This window comes from Sciurus carolinensis, chromosome 7 (assembly GCF_902686445.1).
Source record: "Sciurus carolinensis chromosome 7, mSciCar1.2, whole genome shotgun sequence".
NCBI lineage: Eukaryota > Metazoa > Chordata > Mammalia > Rodentia > Sciuridae > Sciurus > Sciurus carolinensis.
Genome location: NC_062219.1, coordinates 136,486,159 through 136,509,733, shown reverse-complemented (window position 1 = coordinate 136,509,733; position 23,575 = coordinate 136,486,159). Strand labels below are relative to the sequence as shown.

The 23,575-nt window shown below is 41.1% G+C and overlaps 1 pseudogene; it reads right to left on the bottom strand.

Annotated features, from left to right (window-relative positions):
* Positions 1–845: 845 nt before the first annotated feature.
* LOC124989449 (killer cell lectin-like receptor 2) overlaps positions 846–23,575 on the bottom strand; it is a 31,013-nt pseudogene continuing 8,283 nt past the window's right edge.

The window sequence follows — 23,575 nt, the reverse complement described above, 5'->3', positions numbered from 1 at the left end:
CAGAAGGCCCAGTTATCTCATTCCCTGGTATTTATCCAAAAGAACTAAAATCAACATACAATAGTGATACAGGCACATCAATGTTTCTAGCAGTACAATTCACAATAGCCAAGTTATGGAACCAGACCCGGTGCCTGTCAACAGGTGAATAGATAAAGAAAATGTGGTATAAATACAGTGAACGAAATTTTGGTATTTGCTGGTGAATGGATAAAATTGAAGAACATCATGTTAAGAAAAATATGACAGATTCAGAAAACCAACATCAGATGTGGAAGCTAGAGCAAAATATGGGAAAGAGAGAGAGAAGGAGAGCCCAAGATAACAGAGGGGAGATCAGCAGAAGAGAGCAAGCAGGGTGAGGGGGAAGGAGGAGAGAAGGGAAAAGAGAGGGAAAGCCGAATGAGATGGACAAAAGTACGCTGTGTACTCACGTGATACACCACCGGGGATCCACCTTCACCTCCATCTGTAAAGCACCCATTTAAAAAGCACAGTAAAATAAACAGAAGGAAGACCAGTAACAGAGAGGAAAGGGAATGAGGGAGGAGGAGGGAAGGGAGAGAGGAGGCACTGGGGACTGAACGGCGGAGCCAGCTACATTCCATTCATGTACGATTAGGTCAAGGTGAACCCCACCGTTATGTACAACTATTATCAACAAGTAAAAACACTTAAATATATACGGGGCAAGAACTAATGGCATTACAATAAGAAATAGGTGATTTCACTTGATAGTTTCAGATTTCAACATTCTATTAGTAATTGACAAATCCAACAGACAGAAGGTCAGCAAGGACATAGTTGAACTGAGCAGCACAGTTCAACTGACACTGTCAAACACTTCATCCAGCATCAGAAGAACGCATATGCTTCTCAGGCTCACACTGTACATTCACCAAGACAGACCACACCGCGGGCCCTAGAACACACCGTGACAGACCTAAACAACGGAAATCATAAAGTGTAAGGTGTTAGAACACAATCAAATTAAACTAGAAATAAACAAAAGGGAGCTGAAAAATCCCCGAAATAAATGGAGATTAAACAACACTCTTCTAAATAACACAGGGGTCAAAAGAACCAGTTTCAAGAAATTTTAAAGAAATAAATTAGATTAAATAAAAGCGAAAATACAACTTATCAAAATTGTGGTTTGCAGTGAAAGCAGTGTGCAGAGGAGAAATCACAGTATTGACTATACATGTGTTCAATGAAAATAAGAAAAATCTAAAATCATACTCTAAAGCTCCACTTCAGGAATTGAGGAAAAGAAGAGCATCAAAGCTTTATTTGGGGGTAAAAAGATTAAAAAGTAGAAGTCAGTGCAATTGAAATAGGAAATCCATAGAGAAAAATCAATGAAAACCAAAAGCTAGTCCTTTAAAAATACCAATAAAATTGAAAAACATCCATCTTGGCTAAATAAGAAGAAAGAGAAGACACAACATTAATATCAGAAATGAGAAGAGAGCCATCACTACTGGAGATTAAAAGGATAATAAATGAATAGTATGAACAACTCCACGTCTACAAATTTGATGGCCCAGATGAACTGGACCAATCCCTTGAAAGAGAAGAATCCACCAACACTCACGTAAGAAGAAATACATAATCTGAATAGGTCTAGATCTATTGAAGAAATTGAATCAACAATCAACCTTCCAGAATAAGAAGCACCAGGTTCAAGTAAGTTCACTGGCAAATTCTAACAAACACTCAAGAAATTATGCTAATTCTCCACAGTCTCTTCCAGAAAGTAGAAGCAGAGCAAATATTTCTTAACGTATTATATGAGGCCAGAATTACCCCAAAAACAGACAAAACATTACAAGAAAACTTCACATTAATATTGCTCATGAACATAGATGTAAAACTTCTCAATGAAACATTAGTAAGCCGAGTCCAAAAACTTGGCAAACAATATTATGTAACATGACCCAGGCTGTGAGGCTGGCTTAGCAGTCTCAAACCATCCATGCTACAACATGAGTGAACTTAGAAGACAGTGTGTTATGGTGAAATAAGCCAGTCACAAGGGGACACATATTGTATGATTCCACTTATGTGATTTAACTGCATAGTCAAATTTATGAAGACAGAAAACAGAATGGTGATTTCTAGGGGCTGTGGACAGGGGCAAAGAGATATTGTTTAATAGATATAGTGTTGCAGATTTACAAGATCAAAAAATTCTAAAGATGGATAGATATGACGGTTGCACAACAAAGTGAATGTTAATGCCACTGAATTATATAGTTAGAAATGGTTAAAATGGTAAAATTTAGGTTATGCATATTTTATCCCCCAAAATTAAAAACATTTATTTTAGATAGTATCTTACTATCTTACCCAGGTGGGTCTTAAATTCTTGATCCCCCACCTCAAGTAGCTGAGGTCACAGGCACATGCCACTGAATCCAGTTTAAAAATTTTTTTTAAATAAAAAAAAAACTATAGCAACATGCAGTGGCAAGAATAAGTATCACAAACCTAATGTTGTATAAAGGAAGTCAGATGCAAAAATATATGTACTGCTGGGGTTGTGGCTCAATGGTAGAGCGCTTGCCTCACATGTGTGAGGTACTGGGTTTGAATCTCAGCACCACATATAAATAAATGAATAAAATAAAGATCTATCAACATCTAAAAATTTTAAAAATATATACATACTATATAATTTCCTTTATATACATTTTAAAAATACAGATATTCTGGCTTCCCAAAATGACACAGTAACCTGTTGAACTAATGCTAGCACAGATAACAAGGATAAAATCTGATCAAAATATTAGATATGCAGGCAATTAATAAATATATGAAAAAGTGTTCAACATCTCTATCGATTAGATAAATGTGAATTAAAACAAGTCTAAGATTTCATCTTACTTCAATTAGAATGGCTATTATCAAGAACACAAACAATAATAGATGTTGGCATGGATGTGGGGAAAAAGGCACACTTTCACATTGCTGGTAGAGTTGCATATTGGTGTAGCCACTCTGGAAAGCTGGGTGGAGAATCCTCAGAAAACTTGGAGTGGATCCACCTTTTGACCCAGTTATCCCACTCTTTAGTTTATACCCAAAGGACTTAAAATTAGCACACTACAGTAGTGCAGCCACATCAATGTTTATAGCAGCTCAATTCACAATAGCTAGATTGTGGAACCAACCTAGATGCCCTTCAACAGATGAATGGATAAAGAAACTGTGGTATATATACACAATGGAATGTTATTCATCATAAAGAAGAATAATATTATGGCATTTGCAGATAAATGGATGGAACTGGAGAATATCATGCTAAGTGAGATAAGCCAGTCCCCCAAAACCAAAGGCCAAATGTTTTCCCTGATAAGTGGATGATGATATGTAATGGGAATGGGGAGTAGGGGGTGAGAGAAGAATGGAGGAATTTTAGATTACATAGAGAGAAATGAGAGGGAGGAGGAGGCAGGGGTATGAAAAATGGTGGAATGAGACAGACAACATTATCCTATGTACATGTATGATCACACAAATGGTATGAATCTACATCGTGCACAACTATAGAAACAAAAAGATGTACCCCATTTGCGTACAATGAATCAAAATGCAGTCTGTAAAAATAAAAAAATTAATAAAAAAATTTGACAATAAAAAAATTATACACAGCTATTTAAAACATATATCTAAATGTTAGGCTTGTGCACACACACACACACACACTCACACACCCCTCCAAAAAGTGAGTGGAACTGAGATGATGGGAACTGAAATAGAAAATATTTATAAGCCTGAGTCTTTTTAACATCAAAGTGCTTCATAATTGTCACATGGCCGAAATAAGCAGAAAACTAGTTTTCCTTGTGGGATCAGAGGGCATGTTTGGGGGCTCGCTGAGTAACTAGAAAGTTAAGGGGGAAATTTTGGAAGGGAAAGAACCACAAAGGGGAAAATTTCAAAGTGTGTATTAAGTTCCTCCCAAATAATTAAGGATGTGTCCTTGAAGTGTGTGTGTGTGTCTGTGTGTGTCTGTGTGTGTGTGTGTAGGGCAGGTCCCAGGGTGCTCATTGTAAAAACAGCAGTTGGAAGATGAAGGAATGGAGCCAGGATTTCAGTTGTGCCCACTGTAGGGGAGAGAAAGGGACTGGAGTTTGAGTCTAGCCAAGAAAACTGTTAGAAAAATATCAACACTTTTCAAAGGAGCACAACAGAATCCAGTGTTGCTATAAGTGTTATTTACAGTATCTAGTTCACAGTAAAAAAAAGATCATTAGATATGTAAAGAAATGGAAAAATGTATGTATACAAGGCAACAAAAAATCAGACAGTAGAAACAAATCTCGAATTGTTAGTTTTCAATTAGAAGACAAGAATTTGAAAGCAGCTACCATACATGCATTCATGGACGTAAAGAAAATATTCTCATAATGAATGAGCAGTTGTGGAAATTAAGCAGAGAATAGAAATTATTTAAAAAGAACGAACAGAAAGATAACATTTTTAAGAATTACTTTTGAGTCATTAGCTGATTAGAAACAGAAGAAAGAAACTTGAAGACAGAATGATAGAAATGGTCCAATCTGAGGAAAAGAGTGAAAAAAGTCAGAAGAAAGTGAATGAAGACTTAAGCACTGGATAGTCAAAAGATTTCTAAAAATCCTGAAAACAGCCAGTAAAAGCAACACATTACATACAGGGGAGATGAGGTGAATGATAGGTGACATCAACAACAGGAGCAAAGCAATGATGGAATGAGATCTTCCACGTGCGGAAAGAAAAAACGAATGTGAACACAGCATCCTATATTTCTGGTGAGAGTTCTCAGCAGAACTCTCCTTTGAAAATGAAACAGAATCCACAAGGCGGAACCACACACCTATTAGAATGGCTTAAATAAGAAAAAATTTTGCCAGCTGAGCACAACGTTGCACACCTGTAATCCCAGCAACTTGGGAGACTGAGGCAGGTGGATCAAAGTTCAAGCCCAAGCTCAGCAGTTTTGCAAGACCTTGAGCAACCCAGTGAGACCCTGTCTCAAAATAAAAAATAAAAAGGACCCGTGGTAGAGCGCCCCAGAGTGCCCCTGGGTTCAATCTCCAGGATCAAAATGAAATGAAACAAAATTTGAACTGAGAGTGCAAAATGATACACCAACTTTGAAGAACAGTTCAGCAGTTTCTTATAAACTTAACATACATGAAAACCCTAAATGGTAATAAAAAGGAACAAACCCTTGATTCATACAACAACACAGTCAATCTTAAATGCATTTCTCTAAGTGAAGGAAACCAGGAGCAACAGACCGTATAGATTCCATGATTCTACTTGTATGACATTCTAGAAAAGGCACAATGGTAGGGACGGGAAATGACCAGTGGTTGCCAAAGAGTGGGATGAGAGAGAGGCCCGGCTACAACCACCAGGGCCCTGTGCCCTCTTGACATTCAAACTTCCCAGACTGTGACCCCAACCAACCCAGGAGCAACACAGCAACTTCCTATGAACCGTCCTCTATCCCAAAGACGTCTCGGCTTCACGTTACCCCAGCCTTCTCATATACAGCCAATGTAGGTTCAGCGTGGGCAATTTATGCTTTCCTGCCCCATAATTTCTTTGCAAAAATATTTTTATCTCTGGGTAAAACTTCTATCTAGACCCTCTGCTGGTAGTCGCACAAACTTGTCCCAGGACCTGGTCTTTTTTCTAGTTAGCATCTGTAATGGCTTAATGAACTCTTTATTTCAGAAATCCCTTGGAATCAAGGGCTTTGGCTTAACAATAGACACATGTGCACTTACCTGAGTTTGCATTCATACATACATTTCTAAATTGTCACTAAGAGAACCCAGAGGCATTGATGCTCTGGTATCAGTGGGCACACCTGGGGCCTAGATCTTTGTTTCTAAATACCATTTTCAATGAAAGGAACCAGGGCCTTTTGAAGAAATGGCTAATTCGAGGTCCAAGGAAGGAAAATACAGGATGTGTGTGGACCATCTTGTAATGTTAGAAAGAAACCACTTTTAAAAGAAGGGGTTGGGCTGTTGTGAAGGTGAACACATGTAATCCCAGTGACTTGGGAGGCTGAGGCAGGAGGATCACAAGTCCAAGGCCAACCTCAGCAACTTTAGCAAAGTCCTGAGTGACTTAGTGAGACTCTTTCTTAAATTAAAAAATCAAAAGGGCTGGGGATGTGGCTCAGTGGTTAAAAACCCCTGGGTTCAATTTCAGGTACCAAAAAAATAAAAATAAAAAAAGAAAAAGAAGGGTTGGGGGTGAGGACATGTCAAAAGAAGCCAACATGAAAGAGATTCTGATGGCCCAAGCTGGATTAATCTGAGCAGCAAAATATAACAATGACATTGGATTATAACCCAGTGGGAAAAAATATTCATGAGTCCACACAAAAATTTTTAAAAATTAGAAAGGGCTGGGCATGGTGGCACACACCCATAATCCACTACTCAGGAGGCAGAGGCAGGAGGATTGCTGAGGTTAGCCCTTAGCAACTTAGGGAGATCTTGTATCAAAATTAAAAATCATAAAGAAATGGGGGTGGGGTTGCTGGTGATGTAGCTCAGGTGGAGTGGTTGCCTAGCTTGTGCAAAGCCCTGGGTTCAATCCCCAGCACCAGAGGAAGGGAGGAAGGAAGGAAGGAAGGAAGGAAGGAAGGAAGGAAGGAAGGAAGGAAGGGGGTGGGGAGGGAGGGAGGAAGGAGTGTATCTGTGCTCTCTGGAGGGACAGCACAACAGGATGTACACATAATTATAAGAGGGGATTTATTTGATTGGTTTACACAATCAGAGGCTGGATAGTCCCACAGTGGCTGTCTGCAGGCTGGATGGTCAGAGAAACAAGTAGTTGCTCAGTTCAAGAAGTTGGAGCCTCAGAACAAGAGGGGCCCATTATTGGCATCAGATCTGCTATTTTGCTGCCACCAGTATTCTGCCCCCCACCCCCACCATTTTACAACCCAGGTCGTCAGTCTGCAAACATCCTAGCCAGCCATTGTTCCACCGTCAGCCGGTGAACATTCTCATCAGTCATTTGTCCCTTGTTATTAGCCCATGAAATTCAACCACTTAAGAATGACTCCATGGCCATTCTTTCTCTCTCTCTCCTCACTTTCTCTCTCTCTCTCACCCTGCAGGCAGACACTCTGCTTGTCCGCTTAATAAAATCTCTGGTGTGAGTTCCCGTGTCTGGAGTGGTTTCTGGGTCTTTCATTGGTGCCGTGATTCCAATGGGCTCTTCTACCACCGCTTAGGCAGGTGGAATCCCATCTGTCGCCCCAGACCCCACGACGCCGGTCTCACCTTCCATTCGCCCGGACGCTCTCCTCTACATCCAGACACTGGCCTTCAGGTTGGTGAGTCTTCCCCTACGTCTGCTTAAACACTCCTCTGCTGACCTGAGATGCGACCATTGATTGTCCGGTGCCCTTGAGGTGGTTGAGGAGTGGGGTTTCCCCCAGCCACGACTTTTATAGTTACGGCTGGCCCCCTTAGTTGACCTTATCTGACAGGTGGGTCCTGATCTTATGGTGAGATTCTCTCTCAGGGTTGAGGCTTCTCTTTGTACTCACTCTCGAAAATTCTGGTCAGGTCCTCGACTCTCGGATTTTGCCCAGCACACACTGATGGTCGGGTGACGTCCCTATCACTGTGCTGCCTTCTCATCTCCAGCCAACTAGTCTGTGACCTCGGGATGCCTGGACACTGACTTGGCTGCATCAGTCTCCAACATGGGATCTAGGTCCTCCATTCTGGCAGATTCACCCCTGGGGTGTCCACTAGACAATCTTAAACCCCTTTACCTGACCCCCAGTCTCTTGTGTATTTATACAACTTCTGTGAGGGAACGGGCAAGTGGAAAGAGATTTTTTATCTTTAAGCCTTTTCTTTCTCGCACACTAAACCTAATCTTTGCTCTTCCTGCAAACCTGAACACCTCTTTTTGGCTTCTTCTCCCGCTCTTAATCCTCCTCCTCCAACTTCAACCAACCAGGAAAAAGGGTTTAAAAAGCCCTAGGAAATTTCCCTGCCTCGCCTTGCTGAAGCCTACATTGAAATGTAGACTGCAGCAGGCTCAGCAAGGAACCAATCTGAGACTAAAAAAAAGTGTCCATTTTAAACTTCTCCTGGGCTGCAAAAAAGAACTCTTTCTTCTCTCTCTCTCTCTCTCTCTCTGCCTTTCTCTTTCTCACTCTCTCATGCTATAATTAATGGCCATTATCATTTTTTCTTCTAGGACCCTTGTTTTGTTTTCTTAAATGCTATATTTTTCAAGCTCACAATTTTGATCCTACATACCTAGGTTAATGGTTTTTTGACCAGTTCTATTTTTATTCAATTCTAGAGTTATTTTTAAACATCTGTTACATTGCAATGGAGATTCACCTATAAAAAGCTACAAGGCCTTTGCTTTCATGTTATGTGTACATTGTGTTGCCTATATATATATATGATAACAAAATTGACATAAATAATTAAAATTTAAATTAAAATTAATATTTAAAGGATGGATTCAGATACCTTTAATTCACAAGATTTAAAAAGGCTCAATTTAAATCAGGTAAACTGTCAGGGGCGGGCTCTGAGGGCCCCAGAGCCGCACCATGGCCTGATCTCTAAGATGGCACCTGGCAGCTTGCCAAACATAGCTGCACTCATATACAAGTTTTAGGAAGTAACTCTGGTTGGCTGTTGTACATGAGGTGATCCTGGTATCTGCCTGGAGACTGTTCCTTGATAGGCTGACTTTCCTGGTAGTCTACTCTCTGATAGGCTGATGTTCTCAATATAAGTCTGAGACTTGTGGAATAAAGCTTTTTGGTTCCTGTGATCAAGAAGAGCATACACGTTGTGATTGTCCCCGCGGGCGGTGGGCGATCATAAGTGGTCCGAAACCTGGGAACTCGAGTTACAAAGAAGGAACTGATCAGGTAAATACAGGGAAAGTAAAGTACAGTCTGGCCAGGTTAAAGTTCGCGGGAAAAGCGACGAGTTAAAGTTCGCGAGAAAAGCGACGAGTTAAAGTTCGCGGGATAAGCGATGGAGATTGAGTATTTGTAAGTGCTTTCGCTTTTGTTTTGCTAGTTAAAGTGCTTTGCATTCTGTTAGTTTAATAGAGAAATATGGGCACTGAAATGTCATGAATGCGCATGGAAGGTCCCTTAAAGGATTTGCTCCGGGCCAATGGAATTCCTCTTGAAACTAAAACAGCCCGAACCAAATGCAGAGAGGCCATAAAACAAGGGGAAGAGGTTTTGGAGGAAATAAAAGAGGAAAGGTCTAAAGCATTAGAAAGGGCGTCAATAAGATCAGAGACAGACAAGGAAAATGAAACTGGGTGTGAGGAACAACTTGTTAGGAAGAGGGAAATCAGTTTAGGGGAGGGTCCCCCATTGGGAGTCTGCCCTACATTATCCGCCCTTAAGGCCTGCTTCTCTCCAGGACCTCCCAAAGGGGGCTCCAAGTTTCTCCCCAAAGAGCCATCACCTAAAGAACCGCCGGCTCCTCCCCATTGCATCTCCTTCCAGAAACTTGCCACATAGTAAACAAACCAGCCCAACCATCAGTGGCATGTCCTAGTAAGGAGTATGATATAGTAGCCCCAGTCCCCACAAATATTGGGAGATAATTGTTTCACAATTTTCTGCGTCCAAACCTGAATTGATTACTAACCAGGATTAAGGGTTAAAATGCCCTAGGCATCAAGTTTCTGCTGGAACATTTTATCCCCTTTCAGATCCAAATCTCAGTCAAGGCTTACATTGAAATGTAAATAGAGAAAGCCTGAAGGCTCAGTAGGAGACCTGTCTCAAACCCAAAAAAGAAAAAAAAAAGAGCAAAAAGTCTTACCTGAACTCCAGCAAAAGTAAATTTTATGGTGCTTTACTAAAGTACTTAACGGCCGCTTCATTTTTCCAGGACTCTTGTTTTTTTTGAATTCTACATTTTTTTTGAGCTCATGACTTTTTTGATCAGTTCTATTTTTTTTACTCAACTAGAGTTTTTGAACATCTCTTACATTGCAATGGAGATTCACCTATAAAGTTTCAAGGCCTTTGATTTTGTGTTATGTGTATGTCGTGCTGTCTGATGTCATGTTTTGTCTGTATCAAAACTGAGCGCTCCTAAAATTAAAATTTAAAAATGGATCCAAATATTTTTAATTCACGTGATTTAAAAAGGTTTGATTTAAATTGGGTAAACTAATAGAAGTAAAATGTCTTGAAAATAACTTGCAAGTATCGAGGTGGTCAAACTAATATAATGTTGATGTTTATAAAATGTCTAACATCAATTTTTCTAGGACTTTCCTTCAACAAGAAAAAGGTGGCAAATACTGTTCAGGACACTTGTCTAATATCTTGTTTTTTTTTTTTTTTTTAAGAAAATAAGTGAATTAGAATTGACATGCATGGGATTACTCAAATGTGTTTGTACAGAAAATTGTTTTGTGTCATCACTAAACTAAAAACAAGGTTACTAAGAGTTAAGTCCTAATAGGTATAATTCTACATACAAAGGGTTCTAAAAGTTGCAACTGTGTTTCAATTAGAGTACTATAAACAACAAAATATTTAATCTTATTAAAATAGAGTAATTTTTTTTAAATTCAGAAATTTCATAAGAGTTGTTTCAGAATGTGAACAAAGAGGTCAACAGATCGGAAAGAAAAAAAATAAAAGGTTCTAGATATGGAAATATATTTAGTGAAAAACAAAATGTTTCTGGGTAAGAAAGTGCTTATGTGATAAAATACATGAGGGTCTAAATAAGTGCTAAGAAAGTCTGTAAATAAACAAAAAGGGGGAATAGGGGAGACCTTCAGGTCCCCTAAAGATAAACTTTCTCTTTGCCTCTTTATTTTGAATTTTTTAACTCTGGATAATGAGGGTCGCTCTGCCGCTGAGAGACATGGCAATCATAAACAACATGATAGAGCGACGGTAAAATGGAAGGATGTTCTTACAGGACAATGGAACGGCCTGGACCCGGTGCTTTACTGGAGCCGCGGCTCGGTTTGTGTGTTTCCACAGGATAAAACATCGCCTATCTGGGTTCCTGAGCGACTAACTCGACCAGTGCCAACGCTACCAACAAGTAACTCAGACCAATATACTTCTGATGACCATGATGCTCGTAGCCCCCCTTGAACTAACTTACAACCTCTTTTTAGTGTCTTAGGATGCTATCTCTCTCAATGTTGGAATGCTTCTAGGTTCCCGCTGGCAGTCTTAATGTGTGTTCCTACCTTCCTACCAGTCCCAGTCTCTGTTACAGGTACAGAACTGCCAGTACTACTATCTAGAGATAAGAGAGATTTTGGCATCACAGCGGCTGTGGTCACTGCAATAGTGGTTTCTGCAACAGCAGCACTAGCAACTGCCATACCTATAGCAACAGCAGTCAATCACATGGCCGAAAATATAGCTACAGCCTTACAGACTCAAGAAGCTCTAAACAACCATTTTAAGGCAGGCATACTCCTTGTAAATCAAAGAGTGGACTTACTACAAGAACAAGTGGATATCTTGCAAGAACTTTTGGGACTGTGATGTGTTTATCCTTTAAGAGCAGTGTGTGTCACCCCTATTGCTTATAATAACCTTAGCTCTGCGGCTATGTTATCTAAAAATCTGTCTACCTTACTGGTAATTGGTCATCTACGTTTGATACTCAGAGTCAATGCTACCAGGGTTCAAGTTGCATCGGTATCCGAGATGTTCTCTTTGTTAACAGTGGGCTGGAACAGTAGCTGTTCTGATTATTATCTGCTTAGGGATAGCCTATGTTATATGCAGCCAAATCAGAGATCGCCAAGATGCCCGATGTCATCAACGGGCTATAGTATAGACTTTGACAGCCATTGAGACAGGCACATCCCCCCAAGTATGGCTAAGCATGCTGGACCAGTAGTCAAAGACGGGTAAGATCTGTGGAAATGCATACCAACCTAAGACAGGGTTCTGACGCCTGGAGGTCAGAATTCCAATGACGGGTAAGGATGTAATTTGCCATGGACAACCTAAGACAGGCATGGTCCCAAGTCATCTTTTCTTTATTTAAAGAATAAGGGGGAGATGTCAGGGGTGGGCTCTGAGGGCCCCAGAGCCGCACCATGGCCTGATCTCTAAGATGGCGCCTGGCAGCTTGCCAAACATAGCTGCACTCATATACAAGTTTTAGGAAGTAACTCTGGTTGGCTGTTGTACATGAGGTGATCCTGGTATCTGCCTGGAGACTGTTCCTTGATAGGCTGACTTTCCTGGTAGTCTACTCTCTGATAGGCTGATGTTCTCAATATAAGTCTGAGACTTGTGGAATAAAGCTTTTTGGTTCCTGTGATCAAGAAGAGCATACGCGTTGTGATTGTCCCCGCGGGCAGTGGGCGATCATAGTAAACAAATGAAAGTAAAATGTCTTTGAAATTACTTACCTCATAAGTCTCCAGGTGGTCAAATTAATAAAATGTTGATGTCTATAAAATGTCTAATATCAATTGTTTCTAGGATTTTTCTTCAACAGGAAAGAGACAGCAGATTCTGTTCAATACACTTATCTGATATCTTGGTTTTTACAGTAAAATCAGTAGATTTGACATATATGGGATTACTCAAATGTGTTTGTTAGAGACATCTGATTAATTTACAAAGTTAAAATACTAATTCCTTAAAAAATTGCTTTGTGTCATCACTAAATGCAAGGTTAATAAGACTTAAGTTCTAACAGGTATAATTCTATATACAAAGGGCTCCAAAACTTTCAACTGTGTTTTAATTAGAGGATTGTACAAAACAAAATATTTCATCTTATTAAAATCAAGTAATTTATCTAAATTCAGAAATTTCATAAGAGTTATTTCAGAATGTGAACAAAAAGGGGTCAACATATAGGAAAGAAAAATAAAAGGTTCTAGGTACAAAGAAAATGTTTCTGGATAGGAAAGTCTTTCTGTGTTGAAACCCAGGATGGGATCCACCATCATTGCCTGCTGGCTCTCCCCTCATGGGGATCCGAGCCACCTTGACCATGCCCTCTCCTCCCTGGCCAATATCCACCATAGGGTGTTTCTGCCTCTTGCCGTTGCTGACCTCCTCACCCACTACAGAATTCGACTCTGGACAGCCTTCCCTCTACTGGCAGTGAGTCCTCAGAGCTCTTCTATGGTGGCCCTGAAAACACTCTCTCTCTCTCTCTCTCTCTCTCTCTCTCTCAAAAAACCTTAGTGCTGAGGCTGGGGTTGTGGTTCGGTGGCAGAGTGCTTGCCTAGCACATGTGAGGCACTGGATTCGATCCTCAGCACCACAGAAAAATAAACAAATAATAAGGCACGCTGTTCTACAACTCTGAAAAAAATTAAAAAAAAAAAAACAACAAAAAAAACCTTAGTACTGAGTGAGGGTCTACCTCGGCTTCAGCTGCAGACTTGTCAGGGATGGTGATGACCCTCACTGATGGTCTGCTCCTATGTGGGAAATCAGAGAGGCTGTGGGGATGCCCCTTCCTGTCCTGTTTCCCTTCTCTGGACTCCTGAGAACTCTTAGCCATGATCTCTTCCCAATCTAAAATTCTCTGCAATCCCCACCCCCTTGGCTGTCTCCTCAAAAACATCCAGCCTCTCCATTTGACTCCAGATCTCAAATCTCATAGGCTCATTTTCTATTGCAACACAGTCCAATTCCAATATAAGTTAGATAATGACTCCTCTGGGCCAGAGAATGGGACTTACACAACTTCTGTAACCACAGCAGCAAGCAGGTAGAGATTCCCTTTGTTCACACCTTCTCTTCTCTTCGCTCTCACTCCTCTTTGTGTAAATAAGAATAGTATTGGGGATTTATTTATATCATTTAATGTTCCTTAACAGGACCTGTTAGAGACTGATTTGTTTAAAGGTTAATATCCTGAAACATGAAAGCATTTTGCCACTTTACCACACAAAAGCTCTCTTAGTCTTTCCTTGATTTATGTTTTGGATGTAATGTCATTGTGTTAAACTCTATAGCTGTTGCCTGATTAATGTTTTGCAGAAGTACTGCTTCAAGAACAAACAACCTAAATTAATTTGAGATAATAAGTCATCACCTATAGCATAGATAAGATAATATAGACCCCAATTAAATAAAAGGGGATAAATAACTGTAAAGTCATAAACATTAAAGTTAAAGCCCAGTACTCTTACTTTGTGACTGGTGAGACTGGCTTGCTTGATGTTTAAGATCAAACTTAGAAATTGAGATTAAAATACCAGGGCCAGGAAAATCAGTATTTGGCTCTTACCCTCTGAGTCAGCCTGAATCCAGGGAATGGGAGAGCTTCTCTAAGGAGCTATGCAACTCTGGGCCACATGACCTCCTGATCAGAGAGATTGATAAAACCACTAGAGGATGAAAAGCCAATCAGTGCACCTGCTGCAAAAAGGAGGGTCATTGAAAATGGGAGCCATCCCTGATGCTCCCAAGGGAAGCCACCTCATCAAGGAGACCCTACCTAGTGAATGGCACTAAAGGAGCTAAGGAGCTGCTCTCAAGTTCTCCACAAGTGACCCCTGTAGGAACTCAGTTGACCCTTAACAACAGATAAGAACAAGGTCAATTTGACCAGTGTGGTATTGAACACCTAGCAAAACAGTTATTACCAAAATACAGCCATAACTGGGTTTAAAAGAAAAGACAGTAGTTCCTTTATTGGAACTTAAGACCTATACTTATGTTATCCCCAAGAATAAGTAAGACTGGAGGCTACTAAAGAGATTCTTAGGCAGGAGTGCCTGATAACTATCAAGAGAAATGGCCAGAGTCAGAAATTCTTGGTCAATTTAAGGTCTACAGATCTTCCAAAACAGGACCATGCCTGCTAAATTGCCTACAGAAGTTCCTATAAGATCAGATACACAAGTTCCAGAGCTGGCAGATAACACAAGTTCACCAACCAATTGGCCAATCAACTCCTTCTCCTTCAAGACTACCAGCCCCTGATGCCCAAAGCCGAGACCTGAGATTCACTATTGACACCTCTGGTTCCAAAAACTCTGCTCCCACCTAAAGTCCTCCCTCATTCTCTTTTTTTATAGGAATGAGACTCTTCACCCCTAACCAGCAGGAAGAAGCTACGGAAGAAAGACCATCGTCCCACCCCTGGTATCTATAAAAACAAAAAGGGAGGAATGTTGGGACCAGATCTGCTATTTTGCTGCCTCCAGTATTCTGCACCCCCCACACCACTTTACAACCCGGATCTGTCAGTCTGCAAACATCCCAGCCAGTCATTGGTCCACTCATCAGCCTGCAAACGTGCTCATCAGTCACTGGTTCGTTGTTATTAGCCCGTGAAATTCGACTACTTAAGAATGGCTCCACCGCCACTCTCTCTCTCTCCTCACTCTCACTCACTTCCTCTCTCTCTCTCACCCTGCTGGCAGACACTCTGCCTGTCCGCATAATAAAATCTCTCGCCTGAGTTCCCGCACCCGGAGTGGTTTCTGGGTGATTTCACCATTGACGCAGGCCCAGTCTGAGGGTCAAGTCCTGGAAAACTGCTTTGTGCTGGTGCTGCTGGTGCAAGACTGAGTCCAACGGCTGAAGAATCTGGAGTCTGAGGTCCACAGCTGACGGCAGCCGCAAAAAGCGCACCAGATGGGGAGGAGCCGGGCACGGGCACACATGCAGAGCACACCCCTTCTGGCTCTGGTTCCATCCCGGCCCTCAGCCTACGGGCGTTGCCACCGACATTCAGGCTGGTCTCTGCCCCTCAGTTGCTGCCCCACGTGGCGATCGTCTCTGGGAACATCCTCACAGACACATCCAGCAGTGAGCGCTAGTATCTCTCAATCCTGGTATGTGGACAGCGGAGTGTGACCATTACAGGGGGAAATCTTCCATATGAAATTCCAAATAATGCAGCACAAAATAGAAAATGATCACTGGAACACCACGGGAGGCAGAATCCACTGACGCAAGTAATATTGTGGGTGAAAATTAAAGGCCACACAGAACATTTGCATAGCCTTTAAGAATCGTCCTGCAATTATTCATTACTAACTTTTTTGTTAGTTTTTCAAAAAGATCTATGACTAATTAAAAGCTATGACACTACTATGGGATTAAAAGCAAATATAGATGTGAAATTTTAAAATGATAGCACAAAGGGTAGAAGGAGGTAAGTAGGAATTTTTCTGTAGCAACATTTTTGTAAATTTATTAAAATAGTATAATATTAGCTCTAATTAAATTGTAATAATGTCAATGATATTATAATCCCTAGAGCAACAGGGCTGGAAAAAATGCAGAGAAGTGTCACTTAAGTGTTAATAAAGGAATTAACATAGAATACCGAAAAAGAATTTGTACAAGAAAGTTCACAGATCTTTCAGTCATGACAGCCAGACACAGGAAATTACCCAAACACCCATCAACAGGAAAACAGATGAACCAATTGTAGCACATTCACACCGTGGAATACTGCAGAGCAATACCAAGAAACAAACCACTGACCCACAAATCATGAATCAATCTCATAGACGGTCTGCTGAGTGAGACAAGCTGACATAAACTCACACATACTGTATGATTTCAGGCAACGTGATCCTACAGTGGAAGAGACTCAGGTAAGTGATCACCTCCGAAGAAGAGAAAAAAATTGGGAACTTGAAAGAATTTCCTGGGGTTGGTGGAAATATCCTACTCTTAAAGGTGGCAAAGTTTATATGCATGTTTTTATCTGTCAAACCATACAGTTAAGATCTGTGCTTTTCAATGGTCTTTTCTGAAAGATTTTTTTGTCCATGTACAGTGGCACACGCCTGTAATCCCAGTCACTTGGGAGGCTGAGGCAGGAGGATTGCAAGTTCAAGACCAGCCTCAGCAATTTAGTGAGGCCCCAAGTAACTTAGCAAAACCCTGTCTCAAAAATAAAAAATTAAAAGGTCTGGGGCATGTAGCCCAGTGGTAGAGTGCCCCTGGGTTCAATTCTCAGTATCAAAAATTTTGAAATTTTTAAACAGCGTCTTACAAAGTTGTTGAGGCTAGACTTACACTTGCAATCCTCCTGCCTCAGCCTCCCAAGTTGCTGGGATTACAAGCATACACCACTACACCTAGTGAAGAGCTGTACCTTTCAATGTGTGTCATTTTGCCTTGTGGGGAAATAAAAACTTAAGTGTCAAAAGCTTGGTCCCCAGGGTGGTGCTACTGAGGAGGTAATAGAAACTTTAAGAGGTGGGGCCTAGTGGGAGGCTTTTAGGTCAATGGGAGAGTGCCCCTGGAGGGAATTATTGTATTCTGGCCCACTCTTCTCTCCCTCCCCATCTTTGTGCTGGGGATTGAACCCAGGGCTTCATACATGATAAGCATATGTTTAACCACTGAGCCAAACCCTGATGGACCTCACCACAGGCCCAAAGCACAGGGCCAGACAATCATGGACTGGCATCTCCAAACCTGTGATCCAAAATAAAACTTTTTGCTTTCTAAGTTGATTCTCTCATGTATTTTTGTTACAGTGATGGTAAGATAACTCATAAAGTGAGGGATAGAGAGTGGGTTGAGGTTTAGGTGAAATAAAAATGGCAGATAATAACTAGCCATTAAAGTTGGGTGAGTGTTCTATAATATTTTGTTCATTTGTATATGTTTAAATTTTTCTGTAATAAAAATTGTTTATAAAAAGTTAGTGTTACTTGTTTATAAAAAGACAATCTTTCTCGTAGGAAAGATCTTGGTGACCTTTGGGGAGGAGGGAGAGAATGGTTTGGGGGAGGACTAAGTGAGTCTGGTTCTATTTCTTAATCACACAAGTGTATTCACTTCATAATAATTCATTAATATTTATAGCAATACTTTGCATTTCTGTATGCAAGTTATAAATTAATAAAATGTTTAAAGGTCTTGAGTTTTTATGATGCAATTTTCCCCAGCAAAGTCAGGGATGCTCACCAAAGGCAGGACACCTAGCGCATGGCTCTGTGCATGGAATGTCATCAGTGCCTGTGGAACTGGGGGGATTCAAGGAATAGCAGAGGTGGCGGGTAAGACTGAAAGGCTCCAGCTCAACAACCAATGCCTTCCACGAATTTGAGAACTCATTTGCAACTCATTCACCAAGAGATGCTTGTTTAAAGCAGTGGGTTTGGGCTGCGACTGCACAATAATCACCTGGAGACCAGTCACTTGGGAGGCTGAGGCAGGAGGATTGCAAGTTCAAGACCAGCCTCAGCAATACTGTATGTATTTAGAAATACAAATGCCACGTTCCCACTCCAAAGACTCAGATTTCATTGCTCTGCTGCAACTTGGGGTACAGGGAATTTGAAAGGCTCCCAGGTGATCCTAACATGCACCCAGGGATGAGAACCTCTGAGTCAGGGTCAGGATGCATTAGCTCTAAGTGATTTCATGTGCGTAATGGGGATTCCCCCCGCCATTGCTGCATCTCCATTTGGGGGAGCTCAGGAAACAGCTTTGCCCTGTTAAAATCAAAGGACTCTTTCAAGTCATCCTCAGCTGTTCGATTACATTGCAGCAGGAAGAACTATCTTCTCAGCACTTCTATTTTTACATCACTTGCTTTCAGAGTAAGGTTGTTTCAGACAGTTTGCTTTAGCTTGTGTTGAAAATCATAAATAGCCTACAGATACCAAAAAGGTATGAAAAGACTTTATAAACATGCAAAATGCATTGTTCATGTTTTCAAATTTCTCCTGTGATCAGAAATGAAATATAAATTGCTAGGGCCTTCGTGATTCCCAAGCTCACAGCTCAGGCATTTCCCTAATCATTCCAAGTCCTTCCAACACACCTCAGCATTCTCTTGATTATTCCCAATGGTGGAGTTCTGGAGGCACATGACTCCCAGGGAATTCTGCTGTTCCTGAAGCAGTGTCATTTTCCAAAACCTTAAAGGATTTGTCAGCAGGAAAAGGCACAATGATACTGACTGCAAAAATTTACAGCAATTCTTCCTTCCCTCTACCCATGCTCTTTCACGTGATTTTACTGCTGTTCTCATTGAGTAGAATCTGTTTCTCCCAAATTAGATCTGGGTTGGCCTTATTTGCTCTGACCAATAGAAGGTAGTGGATATGACACTGTGCCAAAAGGTCCTGAATACTTCTTGTTTGTTTTTTCTTCCAGAATGCAGCCATCTCCGTGAGAACAAGCCCATGGTAGCCTGACAGAGGATGAGATGCTCCGGGGAAGAGAATCAAGGCGCCCAGTTGACAGCCAGTTTACTTCTAGGAAAGAGTCACCTAGTCAACCAGCAGTTAGCTGCACAGACAACACATGCGTATTCACACATACACAAACTCACAGGAAGGATCCCAGCTGAGACTAGAACTACAGCACAGCTGGGCCCAGCCTAAATGGCTGACCAGCCCAATTATAAGCCAAATAAATTTCAGGGTGGATTGTTATAAAGCAATAGCTAACTAATACATACACTTTTATACCCATTTTTACAGGATCTCAGGGTTTGATGACCTTGTTGATTACAAGTTATCTGAAAGATAGCATAATACCCTACAGGTACTGATTTCCTTTTCTTCTTAAAGTTGGATCTCTTGAGTAACACAATGCATATAGACATGTATGCATGACTGTTGCTTCAACTCACGTACCCCACAGCACAGGAGGAAACAGACCACCCCACTCTGACCATGAGAGCCCCAAGGCCCTCAAACTCGAGGTGAAGGCTGCAGACAGATTTGAAGACATGGGGTCCTCTCCTGCTTGGTCCACACCCTGCATCAGGTGGAAAGCAGTGGTCCACCTTTGGAAATTTCCTCCTTTCTGCATTCTGCTCAATTTCTCAGGGAGACTGTTTCTTCCTCCTGTGGGCCCAAGGAGAGATGCTGGAGGGGAGAGGCATTCCCTTGCCTCTGGTGGAAACACCGAGGGGGACAGGCCCTTCCTCTCCTTGAGGTTGGGGGAGTCAGAGCCCTCAGAACTGTACTTCCAGCATGCAGCCACTTGCCTGGTGTGGCTACTGGACACCTGGAATGTGGCTGCTCTGAATTGAGACACATTGGAAGCTCAAAATACAGAGTGAATTTCAAAGATTGAGTAACAAAGCAAACAAATAAACAAAGGATGTTAAATCATTCATATATAATTGATCAAAGCCAGGCATGATCACACACATCTGTAATTCCCCCAACTCAGGAGGATTCCAAGTTTGAGAGGCCAGCCTTGGTAATTTAGTAAGACCCCATTTCAAAATAAAATAATAAAAAGGGCTGCTGATGTTGCTCAGTATGGTGATGGTGCTCCCGAGCTCCATTCCCAGTACCAGAAAACAATTGATCTCATATTATACATTATCACTGATCACAAAATTATATTGATCACACATTAAATAATATTTTGGATATAATGGATTAAATAAATGATATTGTTACAATTTCACCTGTTTCTTTTTTTTAACTGTGTTAACTTCCTGTTGTTATTACAAATTCCTGAGATAAACAAAAGGAGGAAAGGTTTATTTTGGTTCATGGTTTCAGTTCTTGGTAGGTTGGCTCCATTCTTTTTGGGTCTCTGATGAGGCAAAACATCATGGTGGGAGAGTGTGGAGGGAGAAAGCTGCTTTTCTCATGGTGGCCAGGAAGCAGCAAGAGAGGAAGAGGCCATGGTCCCAACAGCCCCTTCAAGGACCCACCCCGCCATTGACCCAGGTTGCTCCTCCCTCTAGGCCCCACCTCCTAAAGGTTCCACCCCCTCCCACTAGCACCACAGACTGGCCACCAAAGCTTTAGCATATGGCCCTTTTTTGGGGGATTGTTTAAGATCCAAACCATAACAATAAGTTTATAAGGTTTAATATTGAAACAACACATGCGTTTCCACATTGGAGTTATAGACTCAATGAAAAGACACTGTCTTTGTCCTCAAGACCATTATGATGTTTTAAACTTGCTCAGGCCATAACTTAATATGCAAAATTCAATCTGTGAACTGAAATGGGAGTATCATTTTTAAATATTGTGCAAGTAATATTATTTTTATTTGGGAGGTCAGGAGAGTCTCATGTCTGTTCTAAAACTGTTTATAGACATCTAAGAATATCCAGTAACTATCAAGGCAAATGCAACCAAGGACCTTAATAATGAAGTGAACTTCTCAAGGATTGGCTGCAGGTATAGTTCCATTATTCATAGGAAAAAGTCAAAACCAAGTTTGAAACTCCTAGAAACCACAGGATTTTCTTTTTCTTGGCATATTAGTATTTCTGGTTTGTAACATTAGAAATACCAATTGCAGGGCAATCCTGGGAAGACCATAATAATGAACTAAACCCTAAACCCGGAGTCAAATCAGGTCTCATGTTCACAGGCGTCTGCATTATTAAAAAGAGGCACGACTTCCAATAATTCATTCACTAATGTGAACACAGGCCACACTGAGGTTAGACTGAGTCAGTGCCCTGTGCTGCTGGGGTTGAAAAGGGACTGTGCTGCATTCAGAGAAGATGGGGATGAGATACCAGGAAGGGAACAAAACTTCAAGAACACACTGAATAGATAAAACTTTTCAGTGAGAGAGAGCAAGCACGATGCCAAGGTCAGCTGACTCAGGGCAACTTCCTGCTTTTTCTTTTCCAATAAAGAACATTTTCAGGGTGAGAGGCCCAACTTGGATATGAGAATGCTTTGATAGCTGCCCTGGAATATTCACATTTTGACAAATGTTATCACTGAAAAAATTTTGGATCCATAAATCCATGTGTATATTAATCATCACAATGGTTTAAAGTACAAGGAAATTTTAAAGTGTTACTTTTTTTCTTTTTCTTTTTTTTGCAGTACTGGGGATTGAACTCAGGGGCACTCAAAAACTAAGCCGTGTCCCCAGCCCTATTTTGTATTTTATTTAGAGATAGGGTCTCACTGAGTTGCTTAGTGCCTAGCTTTTGCTGAGGCTGGCTTTGAACTCACCATCCTCCTGCCTCAGCCTCCGGAACCGCTGGGGTTGCAGGTGTGCACCACCGCACCTGGTTCCCTGTAATTACTTTTTATGGGAAAAAGAAAAACAAAATAAAATACTTCTCATTGACATCAATGTAAATATTAATATTGGAAAATTAGCTTTCTCATTTTCTATTTTGATTATTTTGTTAACTTGAAAAATGGAGTTCTACTTCTTCCATATTGCATTATTTTTTATTTTCCTTTGTGGCAAAATGCACATGACATAAAATTTACCATCTTAACCATTTCTAAATGTCCAGTTTAGCAGCGAAGGATGTTCACCGCTGTGCAACCAGTCTCCAAACTTTTTTCATCTTACAGAACTAAAACTCTATATCCATTCAGATGCTCCATTTTTGTAAAAAAAAGATTATAATCTGAATATAAAAAGTTTTATTTTCTTAATCAGTCATCAATAAAATTGCAATTTGCCATTCTATGCTGAATATACTTCCAGGAATGGTGGGGTGATGAAAAAGAAGCAACAAATGCTCCCAAGAGGCGATAAGTCCTCCAAAGGCAGGGGCAGGGGCAGGTTGTATCTCTAATATTTTGCACAGCCTGTCACATAACAGGCACTTAATAAAGAGGTTGTTGACTAAGTGAATGGGCAGGAAATACAAATGCAGAGTTCCCCTAAAGCTGTCCCCCTAGGCTGTGGACCCCCAGGCACAGCCCTGCTGCTTATGCACTAGCCTTTGACCCACTCACCAGCCCCAGTTCCTGCCTGTCTTAAACCTCTGGGGTCTAAGACCTGCTGCCCTTCCCACTTTATCCCTTCCTTCCCCCCTGAGCCTGCACCCCAGCTGCACTCACAGCCTTTACTCTGAATTTCCTTGCTCACAGTTCTGTTCCATTGCTTCAAGAAGCTCCCCTCCTTCCCTCCACTCTGCTGCTAGATCTCTTTCTTTGATTGGTGTCCCCTTTTCTCAGTAAAATAACTCTTCTTCCATTCCCTGCCTCGCTCACCTTCATTGGGAACCAAAAATCCACTCCATGGTTCAGTTTTCCCAGATTCAGAAAAAGTCAGTCACATTCTGAACTAAGAGCCAGTGCCACCCACCTCCAGGGGTCTTGGAAGCAGATGAAAGTCCTCTAGGATCTCCAGGGAAAGCTCTGTCTTTCTCATTTCCTTCTAATTATTTTTCCTCGAGCACCAGCACTCAAGATAAGAATTTAAAGAAATCATTGTGACAATCACAAAAAGGAGTGAAGTACTGGCACATGCTACAACTTAGAGGAACCCTGAAGACATTATGCTAAGTGACAGAAGCCAGGCACAAAAGCCCAGGTGGCTCCTTTACACAAAGCATCCAGAAAAGGCAAATCTACAGAAAGAAAGTAGCTTAGGTTACTTAGGGCTGGAAAAGGGGACAGAAGGATAGGTACAGGCATGGGGCTTCTTTCTGTGGTCTTGACTATATGTGTTGGTACATACACTAAAAATCACTGAATTGTACACTTTAAATGAGCAAAAAAATCATCTGTTACTATCTCTAAATAGCTACTTCAAATTTTTTAAATTACTAATTTATAAATATAAAATTATATATGTAAACATATGTATATAAAATATGCATGACATAAAAATAAATACCCTGTACCTATTATC